Source organism: Lissotriton vulgaris, chromosome 7 (assembly GCF_964263255.1).
Source record: "Lissotriton vulgaris chromosome 7, aLisVul1.2, whole genome shotgun sequence".
NCBI lineage: Eukaryota > Metazoa > Chordata > Amphibia > Caudata > Salamandridae > Lissotriton > Lissotriton vulgaris.
Window position 1 is genome coordinate 461,140,501 of NC_141695.1, and position 17,365 is coordinate 461,157,865.

The following is a 17,365-nucleotide window of genomic DNA, read 5'->3' on the forward strand; positions in this document are numbered from 1 at the left end:
TAACGCAGACTAGCGACTGTCCCATACATCTCGCTTCACCACACTAGAACTCTGCTTGAGAATGAGCTTACCATAGAAAGACACACAGGATGTGAACATATTTATGTATGTTATGGCCGAAGGTGTTGGATAATTCAGCCTTCTCTTCCAGAAACAGAGCATGGTGCTGTGGCAGCCAGTCATTATTCAGAAGCCAAAAACCTGCCTTAACATTGCTTAGGTCTTGCACTCTCCACAAGATGTCAGGCAGACTTGCATGTTCATTTGTTTCACATGATAACATATCGAACTTGCAGCCATTTTTTGTTTTCACACTGGTTTTTCTAAAAGATGCAGTGAAATGTGGACCCTTTGTCAACAGTATCAAGTATACAATATTTTACTGTGTTTAGCTTTTAAGTTCACCACTTGATGCAAAGTTCATTCTTGGACTCATTTTCTTAACACTTTTATTTAAAGGTACATCTTAATTTTATTATAGACTGTTCCGCAAAGGGTTCCTACTCCCAGCTGGAGGCAACGCACACAGTCGACCGATCATCACCAAACACCTCTGCCAACCAAAAACACACTCCTATTTGCTTTGCCAACGCTTGTTAACACTTTGCAGGTGCCCTACTAGCCAGTTACTGACAGGCAACACATATGGCTTGCGTTACAGGAAGAGCACAGAAACAACATGGGGGAAATAGACAATACGTAAAAATACCTAATGAAAACTTGTAGCATTCTGCATGTCCGAGGTTCACATCCTGTAAGATGCCCAGTTTGATCATACCTGTCCTTTGACATAAAGGTCCTAGATTACAACCTCTGTCATATAACCCTGTGGGTGTTTGCTCTGTCTTTTAAACTAATATTTCAATCCACATCAGTGGGGGCTTCGAACATGCCACCCTGCACACTGTTCTTCCCGCCAACAGACGTGCCACCCACTGCAGGACCTACGTAATGTAGGTCACAGCACAACTGGGCGCAGACCATACCCAGCGGCACGACCCTTGGCCCTCCTGCCCTGCAGATACTTATTCGCCGAGCTCTACACCTTCAACCCCGGATGCCGCAACAAACACTGCCAGCGCACCAACCCACAGTAGGACCTTTCACCTGCACCCACTGCTCCTTCACTTGCCACAGCACCTACCAGCCCACCGACTAGCCCCACACCCCAGACACCATCTGAACAAAAACACCTACTTGCATGCGCCCTTCTCAAACCAATGTTCACTATCATACACACCACTGAGATTTGGGACCTCATTTCCACCCTCACACCCAACATCCTCTTCGTCACGGAGACCTGGCCCCACCCACTTCCATGCCTGACATTCCCACAGTAATTCCCAAAGGATAAAAGATCACCCACCGCGATCGAATCAACAAGCCTGGCTGAGGGATCATACACAAGGAATCCATCTAGTGCACCACCACAAATAATGACACAACCCCAGCCATGGAACATCTCCACGTCCGATTAAACACACAGCAAAACCTTAATCCGGGACACCCATGCATGCCGTTCTCCAGGACCACGTCTTGACGATCTTAACTTCCATCTCGACGATCACAATGACATCAACATTGCCAACCTCCTTGACAGCATGAACAATATCTGACTCGCACAACTCGTCCACGACCCCACGCACACCGCAGGCCACATGCTAGACCCCATCTTGACCTCTAGCAACCCCATTGAGTACCACCACACCACACCACAGTACTCCCCTGGACTGACTACTCTATCGTCCACTTCAATATCACCAGCTCACGGATCTCCACCACCAGCTTCCACAACGCCCCTCCCCCCCCACTGCAGCTAAGTACCATAGGACCCCTAGATCAATGCCTTTAACACCAACGACCCCACCCCATCTCCTCCAACAACCTAGACTAGAACGTCCGAAACGTCAACAGTGTAGCTCCCATCGGCGATAACACCCACAGAAGGCCAGCCAAGTGGTATTGGTAAACCGAAGACCTCAGAACCACTAAATAACACTGTAAAGGAGACTGCGCACCAGCAAAAACACAACCAACAAGATTGCCATTAAGACAGCCCTCAACCTCCACCACAGACGGTTGAGAGAATTGAAGAACAAGCATTTACAATGCAATGGTCTCGGCATTGTTAAAGTTAGAGCTATTGGCATTGCTCATGACATTATTTTTGTTTATGTTTTTGTTTTTAAAACATAAATAAATTGCATTTTCATTTACAATGCCAATAGCTTAATCGCTCGCAAATGCGAGACCTATTGCATTTGCACCCACACAGAGCCACCCACAAAAAGCCACCCACACACACAGAGCCCCCCACACACACAGAGCCCCCCCCCACGCACACAGAGCCCCCCCCCACACACACAGAGCCCCCCCCACACACACAGAGCCCCCCACACACACAGAGCCCCCCCACACACACAGAGCCCCCCCCCACACACACAGAGCCCCCCCCACACACACAGAGCCCCCCACACACACACACAGAGCCCCCCCCCACACACACAGCCACACACACAGCCACCCACACACAGCCACCCACACACACACGCAGCCACCCACACACACCCACACACACACACAGCCACCCACACGCACACACACACAGCCACAAAGAGACACAACCAGAGCCACACACACACACACACACACACACACACACACACACAGCCACAGACAGGGAACAGAGGCCAGAAAAAACCCTCACAACGAGGGGGCAGGAGAGCAAGCACGTCCAGGGGGCAGGAGAGCAAGCACGCCCAGGGGGCAGGAGAGCAAGCACGCCCAGGGGGCAGGAGAGCAAGCACGTCCAGGGGACAGGAGAGCAAGCACGGCACGGCCAGGGGGCAGGAGAGCAAGCACAGCCAGAAGGCAGGAGAGCAAGCACGGCCAGTGGGCAGGAGAGCAAGCACGGCCAGTAGGCAGGAGAGCAAGCACGGCCAGGGGGCAGGAGAGCAAGCACGGCCAGGGGGCAGGAGAGCAAGCACGGCCAGGGGGCAGGAGAGCAAGCAGGGTAAGGGGGCAGGAGAGCAAGCACAGCCAGGGGGCAGGAGAGCAAGCACAGCCAGGGGCCAGGAGAGCAAGCACAGCCAGGGGCCAGGAGAGCAAGCAGAGCGAGGGTCCAGGAGAGCAAGCACAGCCAGGGGGCAGGAGAGCAAGCACAACGAACGACGGGGCAGGAAAGCAAGCACAACGAACGAGGGGGCAGGAGAGCAAGCACAATGGGAGGGGGGCAGGGGGCAGAAAAGCAAGCACGACGAGCAAGCACAAACCCCTTACCTGCGTTATCCAAGCTGCGGGCCGCGACCAGGAGAGACTCAGCTCCATCTCCAGAGGGACGCGTGCTGCACTCGCTGCCCCTCCTCCTTTCACTCCCTCTCCGGTGCGTAACATGGCGGCCAGCCTGAGGAGCGGGAGAGGGAGGGAGATGCGTGCAATGAGTTGTTCAAGAGACATGTACCATTGCAAGTGTCCCCCGTTGTCAGTGCGTGTAGTTACAAAGCGTTTACCTTCGAGGATGTCGTCTATTTATGTGTTTTTTTGGAAGTGTATTCAGCAAGCAAGAAGAACAAGTATGCTACCCAAAAACACTCTCAAATATATCTACAACTGTGAGTGGAAGCCCCTCCATACGTGCCCATTTGGCTGGCGCTGGGATTTGTGACTGCTGTACTAGAGACGCATAGTGCCCCTGCAGGTTATGGGGGTATTACATTATGTGCAATGTTATTACTTGATATGTGATCGGCCATTGTAGACCAGAAGGCTATGACAGGCGGGTGGAGCGTCCGTTGCTCTAGGAGGGGAGCAACAAGAAGAAACAAGCACAGCCGGGCAGAGGCGAGAGGGGGGCAGGAGAGCAAGCAGATCTGAATTCTCAAAGGAAACACGCCGCTCATTGTGCCGCCGATATCGCGTGCTGCAAACAGCCCCCTCCCCTGTGGAATGAATGTCTTTGATCCGAATGATGTGTTCCTTTGAATTGAAAAACAATGGCCTCACGGGGCGTCGTGCCTCCAACTGCTAAGTATAATAGAAATCCCATAATAAACAATCATTCATATATTACTTACAATGATCTTCCATGAATTCAGCTTAGTCTGTTGTCCCGCGCTCATCTTAAAACGGATATCACGTTTCTGAAATGTTACCACTTCCGGGTTACATAACAACCAATCCCACGGATAAGCATATTCTGGGAACTACCTGGGAGTGGGCGGTACCACAATGTGTAAACTGACGTAGAAATGGATCATTTGATTTAACGTTCGCTAATGTAAAGCACATCATAAATCCTGAGCTGTGGAGTTTATTTACTTGCCTCTTCCCGAGCCGATTTTGAGCAAGTTGGCGGGCTACAGCTAACAAGGGACTACCTTTCTGGAACGGACTATAATTATCTACGGAGCTGGGCTGACCATCTGGATTAAAAGGGTGGTGGCGCGGAGCAGGACTGATCTCTAGTGGTCTGCCTGAGTGAGCGTTGAGTTCAGGGAGCCAGGTGACGGACCGTCTGCTCATGACTGAAAGCCTGTTCACGGCCGGCTACTCACTATTGATAGTCTGTTCTTTTCTGGCTGGGCGTGCCCATTTGGCTGGCGCCGGTGTTCTCAGTGACTGCTGTACGAGAGCCGCATAGTGGCCCTGCAGGTTACGGGGGTATTACAATATATGTAATGTTATTACTTGATATGTGATCGGCCATTGTAGACCAGAAGGCTATGACAGGCGGGTGGAGCATTCGATGCTCACCCGTTGCTCTAGGAGGGGAACAACAAGAAGAAACAAGCACAACCAGAGAGGGGGGGGGGTGGCAGGAGAGCAAGCACAACCAGTGAGGGGGGGGGGGTGGGGGGGGGGGTGAGATCGACGGATGAGACTCCGAAGTAGGCTGTACCATGTCCTTTTCGAGAGTGATGCGCCAGGCAGCCAATCTATTCAGCTCAACTTGGAGGTTAACAGCATCAAAAAACTAGAGGGGGAGGACTCCGACGTTCTCCCTTGCTTCTCCGGTGGCGGTCAAGCTGAAATAGCCAACATTTTCCGATTCGGGGGCTTGTTTTTTTTTTCTCTCCTCTTCCCATTGGCTGGAAGGTAAAATTCCAGCCAATGGGAAGAGGAGAGAAAGAAAACAAGAAAGAAGCTAAAAACAACGCCCCCGAATCGGAAAAAGACGGGGCTTGAACGGAGTGATGCCCCTCTCCTCCAATGGCTGGCCTCCGTTTAGGAAGCCAGCCAATGGAGAAGAGGGGCGGGTTCAAGCCCCCATTCTAAGAAAGATTACATCTCGGAGCGAGACTGCGCAAGCGCAGCCTACGGTTCTCGACCTAAAAAGGCATTAGGCTAACATCAAGCTCCAATGAACTCTTCAACATCACCGAAGAATTCTCCAACCCCTTAGCTGCAACAAACATTACCCCCTGTGACAACCTTGCAAAGTCTTCCACAAAAAGATTGCCAACATCTACAGAATCTTCAAACCCATGCCCAAGGCTACCGACTTCTTCCAGCAACACCCCCGCTCCCATCACAAAGATCCGCCTAACCAAATGGAGCCAGTTCGCGCCACAGGAGACAGCCTCTATCATGAACTTGGTCCACTCAGGAACCTCAACCGACCCATGCACTCACCACATTGCCAACCTAGGCGAAGCCAGAATCAGCCACATATTCACCACCTTGTTCAACACCTCTATTGCCACGGACACTTTTTCCAAGAACTGGAAACACGTACAAGTCAACATACCCTACTAAAGAAACCATTGGCAGACCTCCGCGATCTCAACAATTAGCAGCCGATCTCCTTCCTCCCTTTCCTGGCCAATTGATTAGAAAAGGTCATCAACTAACAACCCTTCTCACATCTGGAATGGAACCTCTTACTCGACTCCTCCCAATCTGGATTCTGCAGCATCCGCAGCACCAATAGTGGCTACTGACGTCATCCGACGCATACTTGACTGAAGAGAGACTGCAGCTCTGAGCCTCCTAGACCTCTTTGCAGCCTTTGATAAGGTCCCTCGCCACACAGTTATCAAAATCTGCACAACACAGGCATCCAAGCAGCCACTCTGATGGATCACCTCTTTTCTCACCAGAAGAACACAAAAAGTCCACCTTCCCCACTTCACCTCTGAACCCAAGGAAATCATCTGTGGAGTACCCCAAAGATGATCGCTAACCCCCATCCTCTTCAGAACTTATGACACCTCTGGCCATCATCGCCGTAACCCAAGAACTCAAGATCATATCCTATGCCAGAGTTCTTCAAACTGTGGGGCGCAACACTATCCTAGGGGGGGGGCGCGCACTCCACTCGAATTTTACCTTTGATCCCTGTGTAAATCAAGGGAAGAGGGAGGGGAAATCGACCGGGCACGAAGTGCCCATACTTTTATTATGTTCACCGTCCAGGCGGGGGTTAATTCATTCAGCTTCAGCTGTAGTGAGGAGGCAGGAAGTCTCTTCTGCTAAATCCGAAGACGAACCGACAGGCCTGTTCCTTCGATATTATAGTAGAGGAGACATCCTGCCTCTGACTGCAGCTGAAGCATTTCAGCTCTATGACTTAACCCCCTCCTGAGAGGTTTAGCGCTTCCCAGAAAGGAGTCAGTTTCATTTATTGTTTGCAGGTAAACAATTTAGGGTACTGATTCTGTTGCAAGTGTTAAATCTTGTGTTTAATGGTGACATGTATGCATTGTATGAAACAATGAAAATATTGTTTTTCATTTATAATTGCACTCCCTGTATGAATTGTTTTAAAATAACAGTAGCAGATACAAACAATGAAGGAAAATCTGAGAGTTTGAAGAAAGGAGTGAATCCGAAGGAGTCTACACTTTTAAAGATGGTTAAAAATGTAACACTAAAAATCGAGAGTAGTTATTTAAGATGGTGAGCAGTTTTATCACTGTAAAGAAAAAAGTATTGTTAAAGCTTATACAGAATGCACTTGGAATGTCAAGCAAGCACTGTGGTATAGTTTTAATGTTTTATGTGTGTTTTAATGAGACTATTTTTATATAGCTGCTAACCTACAAAGAACACTGTAAAAACATGAATGCGGATTACTCACAAGTGATATTTTGCGGCTTTGCTGTGTTGCCACTGCAGTAAGCAAGCTAAAATCTCTTATTAATGGGGGTGGGGTCGCGCACTACTCACACACCGGCGCAGTCGCCCCTAAGGACTCTGGTCAATGTAGTAACGTGTTCGCGATGCATCATCTTTCGATCTTCTGCTATCCTCGCTGTCTTCACCATCCCTGGACACGTGTTTCGGGGTATCACCCCTCGTCAGCAGGGATAGGCCGTTTTCTGGGGTTGCCGATGGTTACGTTTTTGACTAAACACTGAATAGGTGGGGGGAAAAAAATACACAGGCAGGCGCGCAAAATGCCAGCCAGCTAGCCATGTGTTCTTTTAAACAGACTGCAAATTGCTTGACTATAAATAAAGAAGCATGTTCCCTTTTATTATCAGCCATAGATTATTCAGGCAACCCTAGAACATAAGTAAAAGTTATTTGAACTTATATTTGCTGTTCAAAGTATGCATGGACAAGTACTAACAAAACAGCTTTAGGTGACTGCTTATTTCTGTACCGCCTGGGACATCAAAATAATGAGCTGGCAACCCTAATCACAAGACTGGGACTTATGGTGAACATTATATGCTGGATATGGCCCAGGATATGCGTGCGGCGGTCAATTATGTAGTGTACCAGATTCCAGAAATTCCTGTCAGGTGTTGGGGGGGCCCAACAGCACCTATACCCACTGACCACGCTTGGAATCTTGGCATTGTTCTGGACAACAGGCTAACCATGTTGACTCGGCTCATCCTCCGCATGCTTCGTAAGATATTCAAACGACTACTCCAAAGGTCAAGATGCACCATCACCCACGCCCTCATCTCCTGCCGACTGGACTATGGCAACGTTCTCTAGGCAGGGATCACAGCCAAACCCGTCCTGGATCTCCCTAGACGAACCCACATCACCTAATACCTCCGGGAATTCCACTGGTTCCCTGTACTGTAGAAATGCCAGTTCAAGATTCTCACCCACGCATATAAAGCCCTACACAACTTCAGCCCCACCCTATTTGAACCTTAGCCTAAACTTCATCAGCCCACCAGAAACCTTTGCTTCCCTTTCTCCAACCCTCACCCCCTGCATCCGATGTAGTAGATGCAGAGATCGCTCCTTCTCCTTCCTAGCAGCAAAGACATGGAACAATGTACACTTTCATCTTCGGACTTCCCCATATCTTCCAGAGTTTGGAAAGTCCCTGAAGACCTTGCTACTTACTAATCAACTGGACCTTGGCAGCACCTGGATACCCTCATGGGGGACAAGAAGCACTCTACAAACCTACTAAATAATTTGTTGTGTTGTACACAACTCTCTCTTTTTTACTTTGGAATGTTTGTGTTCTGCCTACAATCTTCTCTGCATTACAGCAGGGCTTGAATGTCTCACTGGTTTAGCTGATAAGCTAGATAGAAGGGTATGCACATATGTAGCATTATATTAAGTGCAAACATAGCTGGAGCAACAGAGCACTGTTTAAGGCCGGTGCTGTACCTTCTAGGATTTTGATCTTGAGCCAGAGCTTTGTAACAGTTTCAAACCTGCCTGGGAAGACATAGTTGTGTTTTGAAGTAACATCATTTGATAAAAATGGTGTGACAAATGCACCAATGTAGTTGTTGAAACTGACCGAGTAATTCACAAAGCAAACAACGAGTGCAAAGCACATGAAATGAGGTGCACAGAAAATGATTTGAGGGAAGTATAATCTATTTCTCTGTAAGGGGAAACTGGTTCATCGGTGAGAACAGAATAGGTACCATTAGAGAAGGGGCCCACTTGGTCCCAAAGTGTGTTAGGTAATGTTCTCTGGTGGGAAATAATTGCCTCAGATTGAAAAGTCCAGTTACCTCTACAAGAAGGTGCCTTGAAATGTGACTTTCTGTAATGTGAAGCTTCTGCTTTTTTGTGAGAAGTAGGGATGTTGAAGGTCCTAATGCTGAAGTTTCATTATTTGGAGTTTAGTTTGTCACCCAGCTCTCACTCTCGCTCTCGGCCCCCAAACAGCAGGATGCTCTTCTTGCATCTTGTTTTTCCCATTTCTAGTCTTTGCCCTTTGTGCCTTTTTATTTGCCCATTTCTCTTTTGTGCCTGAGCCTCGTTTTTTCCCCTCTTTTTTTCCCCCAGTTGTTTTGCCACTGCCTATTTCCTGCCGCGCACCTCCCTCCTCCCGGACCTAGTTAATGGAGGCTGCAGGGCAGCTGCACTGCTGGTGCACCAAAGGCAAATCTATCTGTGCCCTGCGCAAGGAATCCTGGTTCTCTGGCATCTACATAATCGTCAAACTCTAAACCCTGGATGGATGCCACAACAACCGCTGCTGCCAAACCTCACCACAATCTTGGGTAGGATCTATCTCCTGCATTCACTTCTCCTCCTGTATCATCAGATCGCCCATCACCTTGTGACACAACGCACCTACTTCTCAACAACTTGCCTGCCTCCTCCTCAACACAGGCTTGCTTTGCAAACACACCACAGGGATCAGTGACCTCATCACCACTCTCACCCAATGTCATTTTCCTTACCGAAACCTGGCTCACACCCCGTCCACTCCTAACATCGCCACAGCAACACTAAACAGATACAAGATCATGCACCGAGACCACACTAACAAACTCGGAATATGGATCGTAATCATCCACTGCACCACCAAGACAGAAGACACCATGCAGACCATGAAACACTTAAACTTCAAACAGATGCAAAAATCACTATCAGGGCCACCCTAATCTGAAGACCACCTGGACCACTCCCCAGCTTCTGCACAGTCATCCCGACTTCATCCCCCCTCGTGCCATTGACTGCAAAGATAACATCTTTCTCAGAGATCTGAATGTTCGAGGCATATGAGCTGCAGATTACACACTGTGCATAGATCGCCACCTAGTGTTGGGCCCGGATGTTTGCAGTTTGTTGTTGTCCTGAAAAGTTCTTTGGAAGTCACGAGATAGGTGACTCCTCCTTTGGACCATATTGCGCATGGGCATCAGCTCCATCCTCAGATTGTTTTTTCCGCCATCGGGTTCGGATGTGTTTCCTGCGCTCCTGTTTGGAACCGAATTTCCTTCGACTCGCAATCCTCACCCAATTCAACGGTATTGTTTCGATCGCGATCCACATTGACGCAATTCTTCACCAACTTCGAAGTCTTCGATTCCGGTCGTCGACAAAGGCCTTCAGGCTTACCTATGTCTCATCTTCTGGCTCATGGAAAGGACACCATTCAAGAAGTATCCTCAATGTGAGTCAATGTTTCCCCACACCGATGTACATGAGGTGTGCAACCTTTGCCTCTCACTGGAGCACGAGGCCAAAGACGATTCGGGACCGACTAGCTCGAAGAACAATGGCTCGCTCGTCAGCTTTGATCCCAGACTACATCGTTGGAGAGGGCGTCGACGTGCCAGAACATCAGCACGCCAAAGAAAGTTCCAGCTCTTCTGATGCCGAAGACTCAGACGTTGCGGACATCACTCCAGCTCAACGGGTCGTAAGTAAGACCGTCGACCCCAACCCTTCCTCAACACCCTCAAAAAAGGCTTCGGTCACACCCTCACCTTCGGGCCCGGGTGCACACTGAGAGACTGCTTCCCACGCCCGCCTTCGGGCCTGTCTAAGAAGCCTACTAAGCCTTCAGGTGGCTCAGGCTCGAGCCAGTCTATTCCCCTGTGCCGATCTGACACCAAAGAAGAAGCCATCTTCCTCAACCACGCCAATTGCTGCTCCAACACCCAAGCACTCTGCCCCAAAGACTGGCAGCGGCTCATCGATGCCTAAACCGCACCCTGAGCCAAGTAAAAAACCACCTAAAGGCCCTGATTCACATGCTTCGGAGCCGAAGAAAGCCCGGAACCGAAAAAACATGTTCCGGTAAAAGACCTATCAAAAGGTCACACTTCTAAACCAAAAGACCCTAGACCATCTACCGACTCTGTGCTGAAAAAACCTCTGGAACCGAAAACTTCGACGCCGATGGATCTGCCCTATACAGATTTATTTATTTATTTATTTATTTATTGACATTTGTAGAGCGCGGCGAATACCCGTGGGCGTCTCGGCACCTGATCCTCACCAAAAAACTCTTGTTAAAGATCCTAAGACTGGCCAACTAGCTGTTAGCTCCAAGAAAAGACCACTAGAAGCGCCAGCACCTCCTCCTCCTCCAAAGAAGAGACACATTGCAATCTCTCCATTAAGGGTCCCTTCTCCACCACCTCCCCATACTGTTCCTCCTCCTACACCTCCTCCACCACATCATTCTCTTACACCATCCACTAATCCAGATGATGATTTGGATACAGACTCTGATGACACAGGTGGGGGTGCACACAACCCAGCAGGGACCAATACTACCCCTCAGTCACCTAATCCTTGGAATGATTATAACACCCCTGATGTACCTTACGTCCCACAAGATGATGTATACCCTTGCAGACCTTCCCCACCAGAGGACACTATAGGTTTTAACCTACTAGTCCAAATAGCTGCCCAGTACCATGAGGTTGACATGCACACTGATGCTGTGGAGGAAGATTTCCTTTTAGACGTTTTTGATAACACACAAAGGCCTACTGCCATTTTGCCAATGCTTAAAGGCGTTGTTAAGCACGCAACAGAGGTTTTTAAAGATCCTGTCAGGGCTTGGGTCCTCAACCCTCGCATTGAGAAGAAATATAAAGCTGCCCCTACAGACCCTGTTTACATCAAAGGTCCAGCGCCACTAGATTCTTTAGTACTGTCTAATGCACGTAAACGTGCTAATTCACAAACTTCAGGTGAGGCCTCACCACCAGATAAAGAATCTAAGCTCCTTGACACCTCTGGTAAATGAACAGTGTTACAGGCAGCTAACATTTGGTGCATTGCCAATACTAAAGTGTTGTTGACAAGATATGACAGGGCACAGTATGAAGAGCTGGGGTCCATAATGCAGCATCTACCAGACAAATATAAAAATAGGGCCAATGAACTCAACAGTAAGGTAACAATATTACTAATACTTCCATTTGTTGTGCCCTAGATGCTCCAGATACTGCCTCAAGGGCGATCAATACCAGTACCCTTTTGCGGAGACCTGCCTGGCTACGTATTTCAGGTTTTAAACCAAAATTCCATCCTCAATCAGCCATTTGATGAGACACATTTATTTGGCCCTAAAGTTGATGTGTTTTTAGAAAAGATGAAAAAAGACAGACACAGCAAAATCTATGGGAGCCTTGCAGTTGCAAACTCCCAGACGTTCTTTTAGTTGCTCATCATACAGAGGCAACACAAGAGGCTACTCCTCCGAAAGCCCCTCCACTTCCTACAAAACCCCTAGTCAATCCACATACACTAAGGGCTACCAGAGAGAGGTTTACAGGGGTAACAACAATAACAACAAGAAAGGCAGAGGCAAAACCAACAACTCCCGCTCTGTATCCAACCCTACCCAATGACTCCTCCCCTTGCCCCCCAACATTCTTCTCCTGTGGGGGGAAGACTGCAGCAATTCCTTCCTGCCTGGATCAACATCACATCAGACAGGTGGGTGCGACAAATTATTCAGTCAGGTTACTGTCTAGAACTAACATCTACCCCCCCTCCCAAACCTACCACCCAAACAGTGTCCAATGTCACAAGAACATCTGTCACTGTTAAAGCAAGAAGTAATGTCTCTGCTAGACAAAAATAGAACCAGTTTCTCTGCACCAACAAAACAAGGGGGTTTACTCCCTATATTTTCTTATTCCAAAAAAGGACGGCTCTCTAAGGCCTATTCTGGACCTCAGACCGGTAAACATATACATACAGTCAGACCATTTTCACATGGTCACACTCCAACAAGTCCTTCCTCTCCTGTTATAAAACAACCTCCTTGCTACTCTAGATCTCAAGCATGCATACTTCCACATTCCCATTAACAAGGCTCACAGGAAGTATCTCAGATTTGTAATAGACGGGTAGCACTATCAATTCAAAGTACTCTCATTCGGAGTCACAACAGCACCAAGAGTATTCACCAAGTGCCTAGCAGTAATGGCAGCACATTTATAAAGACCGCACATACATGTCTTCCTGTACCTCGACGACTGGCTCATAAGAGCCAGCTCATACAACCAATGTGTGGAACACACTCACGCCACGATCCAACTGCTCCACAACTTGGGGTTCATAATAAAGCACACCAAGTCTCATCTGAAACCATCCAAAGTACAACAGTACCTCGGTGCTACAATAAACACCTCAACAGCGCTAGCTTATCCCACTCCAGGATAGCCAGCATGCAAACTCTTCTCATAAAGTTTCAGCCACAACACTCCCTTCCAGCACGAGTGTTCATGCAACTCATAGGGATGATGGACTCTTGCATTTTCATAGTGCCCCATGCAAGACTTCAAATGCGTCCTCTACAAGAGGGCCCATCATGTCAATGGAATCAGGCTCAAGGTCAATTAACAGACCTAGGATGTGGTTGACGGTCGGACTCTTCGCTCTCTGCAGTGGTGTAACACCAAAAACCTTTTCAAGGGGCAACCGTTCCTAGAGCCAGTTGCCCAAATAGTCTTGACAGTGGATGCATTGTTCTCCGGCTGGGGAGCCCACCTGCTGCAACACGCCATGCAAGGCAGGTGGACAGCACAACAAAAGTTACTTCATATCAATCACCTGGAGTTACTAGCTATATTCCTAGCGCTGAAAGCTTTCCAAAAACAAGTATCAAACAAACCTGTGTTAATCCTCACGGACAACATGACAGCCATGTACTACATTCAGAAACAGGGCCGAACACACTCCCTGCAACTTTCTCAACTAGCTCAGGACATATGGCGCTGGGCTATACCTCAAAACATATTCCTTCTATCCCAACATGTTCCAGGAGTACAAAACACCGTAGCAGATCTGTTAAGTCGTCAGACCCACGAGTGGGAACTTCATATACAAGTTCTTCAACAATTCTTTCAGATGTGGGGACAGCCTCAGATAGACCTCTTTGCCACTCACGAAAAAGCCAAATGCCCAAGCTTTGCCGCCAGATATCCACACCCACTGTCCAAAGGCAATGCGATATGGATGAACTGGTCAAACAGATTTGCGTACGCTTTTCCACCTCTACCACTCATGCCACTAGTAGTACGCAAACTTCAGCAGCATTCACTAACCCTCATCCTAGTTGCTCCAACGTGGGCCAGACAGCCGTGGTACACAACACTGCTACAACTGTCTGTGGTACCTGTCTCCACGCCTTTTAACACAGACCCATGGAGATATCAGGCACCCGGACCCAGCTCAGCTCAACCTAGCGATTTGGCTCCTGAGGTCTTAGAATTTGGATATCTGAACCTTCCCCCAGACTGCACGAATGTCATAAAAGAAGCTAGACGCCCAACCACTAGTGCATGTTATGCAGCCAAGTGGAAACGCTTTGTAATATATTGTCACAACAATAATAATAATCCCTTAGAAGTGTCTATTCAACACATCATAGGATACTTACTACCCCTCCAATGATGTAACTTAGCCTACACCTCTATTAGACTGCATCTTGCTGCAATAGCAGCATATCTACAAAACAGACAGCATCTATCTCTGTTCAGAGTGCCTGCTATTAAAGCCTTTATGGAAGGTCTTAAGAGAATAATTCCTCCCAGAGTGCACCTTCACCTGTGTGGAATTTAAACATTCAATCAATCAATCACTGCATTTATAAAGCGCGCTACATACCCGTGAGGGTCTCAAGGCGCTGTGGGGAGGGGGGCAGCTACTGATTGAAGAGCCAGGTCTTGAGTCTTCTGAAGGCCAGCAGGTCCTGAGTCTGTCGTAAGTTAGTGGGGAGAGCGTTCCAGGTCTTGGCGGCACGGTAGGAGAAGGATATGCCGCCGGTGGTGGTTTTCCGGATACGAGGAACTGTGGCGAGGGCGAGGTTGGCTGAGCGGAGGCTTCGAGTGGGGGTGTGGAAGCTGAGTCGGTCGTTGAAGTATGTAGGTCCGGCATTGTGTAGGGCTTTGTGTGCGTGGATTAGAAGTTTGAAGGTGATCCTCTTGTTGACTGGGAGCCAGTGCAGGCCTCTAAGGTGGGGTGTGATGTGGCTGCGTCGGGGGATGTTGAGGATCAGTCATGCCGAGGCGTTCTGGATTTGTTCTAGTCGCCTCAGGAGCTTGGTTGTTGTTCCTGAGTAGAGGGCGTTCCTGTAGTCAAGTCTGCTGGTGATGAGGGCCTGGGTGACTGTTTTTCTCGTGTCCGGAGAGATCCGTTTGAAGATTCTGCGGAGCATGCGGAGGGTGTTGAAGCAGGACGCGGAGACGGCGTTGACTTGCCTGGTCATGGAGAGGGTGGAATCGAGGATGACCCCCCAGGTTGTGTACGTAGTCTGTGGGTTCCAGGGCTCTGCCTAGCGATGTGGGCCACCAAGAGTCGTCCCAGGCTGATGGGGTGGGTCCGAGAATGAGGACCTCCGTCTTGTCTGTTCAGCTTCAGTCTGCTGTCCTTCATCCAGTCGGCTACGACCTTCATTCCTCTGTGGAGGTTGGCTTTGGTGGTGTGGGGGTCTTCGGTGAGGGATATGAGGGCGGCTGTTTCTCCTTTGTCAATCAGGATCCTGATGTCGTCAGTGGCGGTGATGAGGGCGGTCTCGGTGCTGTGGTTGCTGCGAAAGCCAGATTGGGAAGGGTCCAGGATGTTGTTGTCTTCGAGGTAGCGGGTTAGCTGTTTGTTCACAATCTTCTCTGTCACTTTTGCCGGAAACGGGAGCAGGGAGATGGGCCGGAGGTCCTTGGGGTCCGCCTTCGGCTTCTTCAGAAGGGCGTTGATCTCGGCGTGTTTCCAGCTTTCCGGGAAGGTTGTTGTCTCAAAGGAACTGTTGATTGTTTTCCGGAGGTGGGGTGCGATGGTTGTGCTGGCTTTGTTGAAGACGTGGTGAGGGCAGGGGTCAGGTGGGAATCCGGAGTGGATGGAGTTCATGGTTTTGATAGTGTCTTCGTCGCTGACGTTGGATAGCCGGTCAGGCGGCTGGTGCGGGTGGTGGCCGCAGGGGTGGTGGAATCGGTTGTGTGTGCGGGGGTGTCGGGGTTCGGTGGTGTGGTTGAAGGAGATGTAGGGGCTTGTGGAGAAGATGGGGTCCAGCGTGTGTCCAGAAGCGTGGGTGGGTGTTGTCACGAGCTGTTAGAGTCCGAGGTTGTCGATCAGGGCGGTGGAGTTGGCATTGTTGCTGTTCTCGAAGTGGAAGTTCAGGTCCCCGAGGAGGATGTAGTCCGTGGAGGCGAGGCCGTGGGTGCTGACGAGGTTGGCGATGGTGTCGCTGAACTGTGGTTGTGGTCCGGGAGGTCTGTAGACGAGTGTTCCTCTGAGGGTGGTGTTGGGGTCGGTATGGATCTGGAAGTGCATGTGCTCGGCGGTGGTGAGGGTGTCGTCGGTGTTGGTCGAGACTCTGAGGGTGTCTTTGTGGATGATGGTGATTCCACCTCCCACTCAGTTGGTGCGGTCTCTGCGGGAGATCTTGTAACCTTCTGGGAAGGCGATGGCGATGTCTGGTGCTGAGGTCGTGTTCAGCCAGGTCTCCGTCAGGAAGGCGACATCGGGGCGGTAGAGTCTAGGAAGTCCCAGAGTTTGATGGCGTGTTTGCGAGCGGAGCGAGTGTTGAGGAGGATGCAGCGGAGGTGGTTGGGTTCTCTGGTTGGTGGTTTGGTGGGCTGGATGCTGGTGAATCTGCAGTTCCGGCAGGCGAAGGGCCCTTGGGTGCGCTTCGGGGTGGCCCGGTAGCAGGGGTGGTCTTGTCCGGTGTTGAGTGCGTGGAGGGTGCTGGAGTCGTAGTGCAGTCTGGTGTTGCGGGGGGTGCCGGGTCCAGGGGTCCTGGCGCTGGGCGCGGTCCAGGCGCAGACTAGCTTGCCTTTGGCGCGCCCGCTGCGCTGCCTCCATAAGAGGCGAAGTGGGAGGGAGGAGCAGCTGGGAGGCGGGAGCGGGGTGGCCAATGGGCGAGGGCACGGGGATACAGATGGAAAAAGGGGGCGGGTCCACGGGGGAGCACCGGCCGGAAGCGGGGAGTGGGGGGTGGCACAGAGGAGCGCCTAAAAATACAGTTAAAACAGTAACAAGCTACAAGTTGTAAAGCAAATGCAGAGATGGGGAAGAAAAGGTTGGCAGTGCAGAGGGGACAAAAACAGTTACCGGGGCACAGCAGCGTCGAACCCTCGGCAGCGGCATCACAGTGGGGCAGAGACTTGATCATGCAGGACGAGCCGTTCTCACACGGCTAATGGGACCTCCTTCGAATCATTACATAAATGTGAAC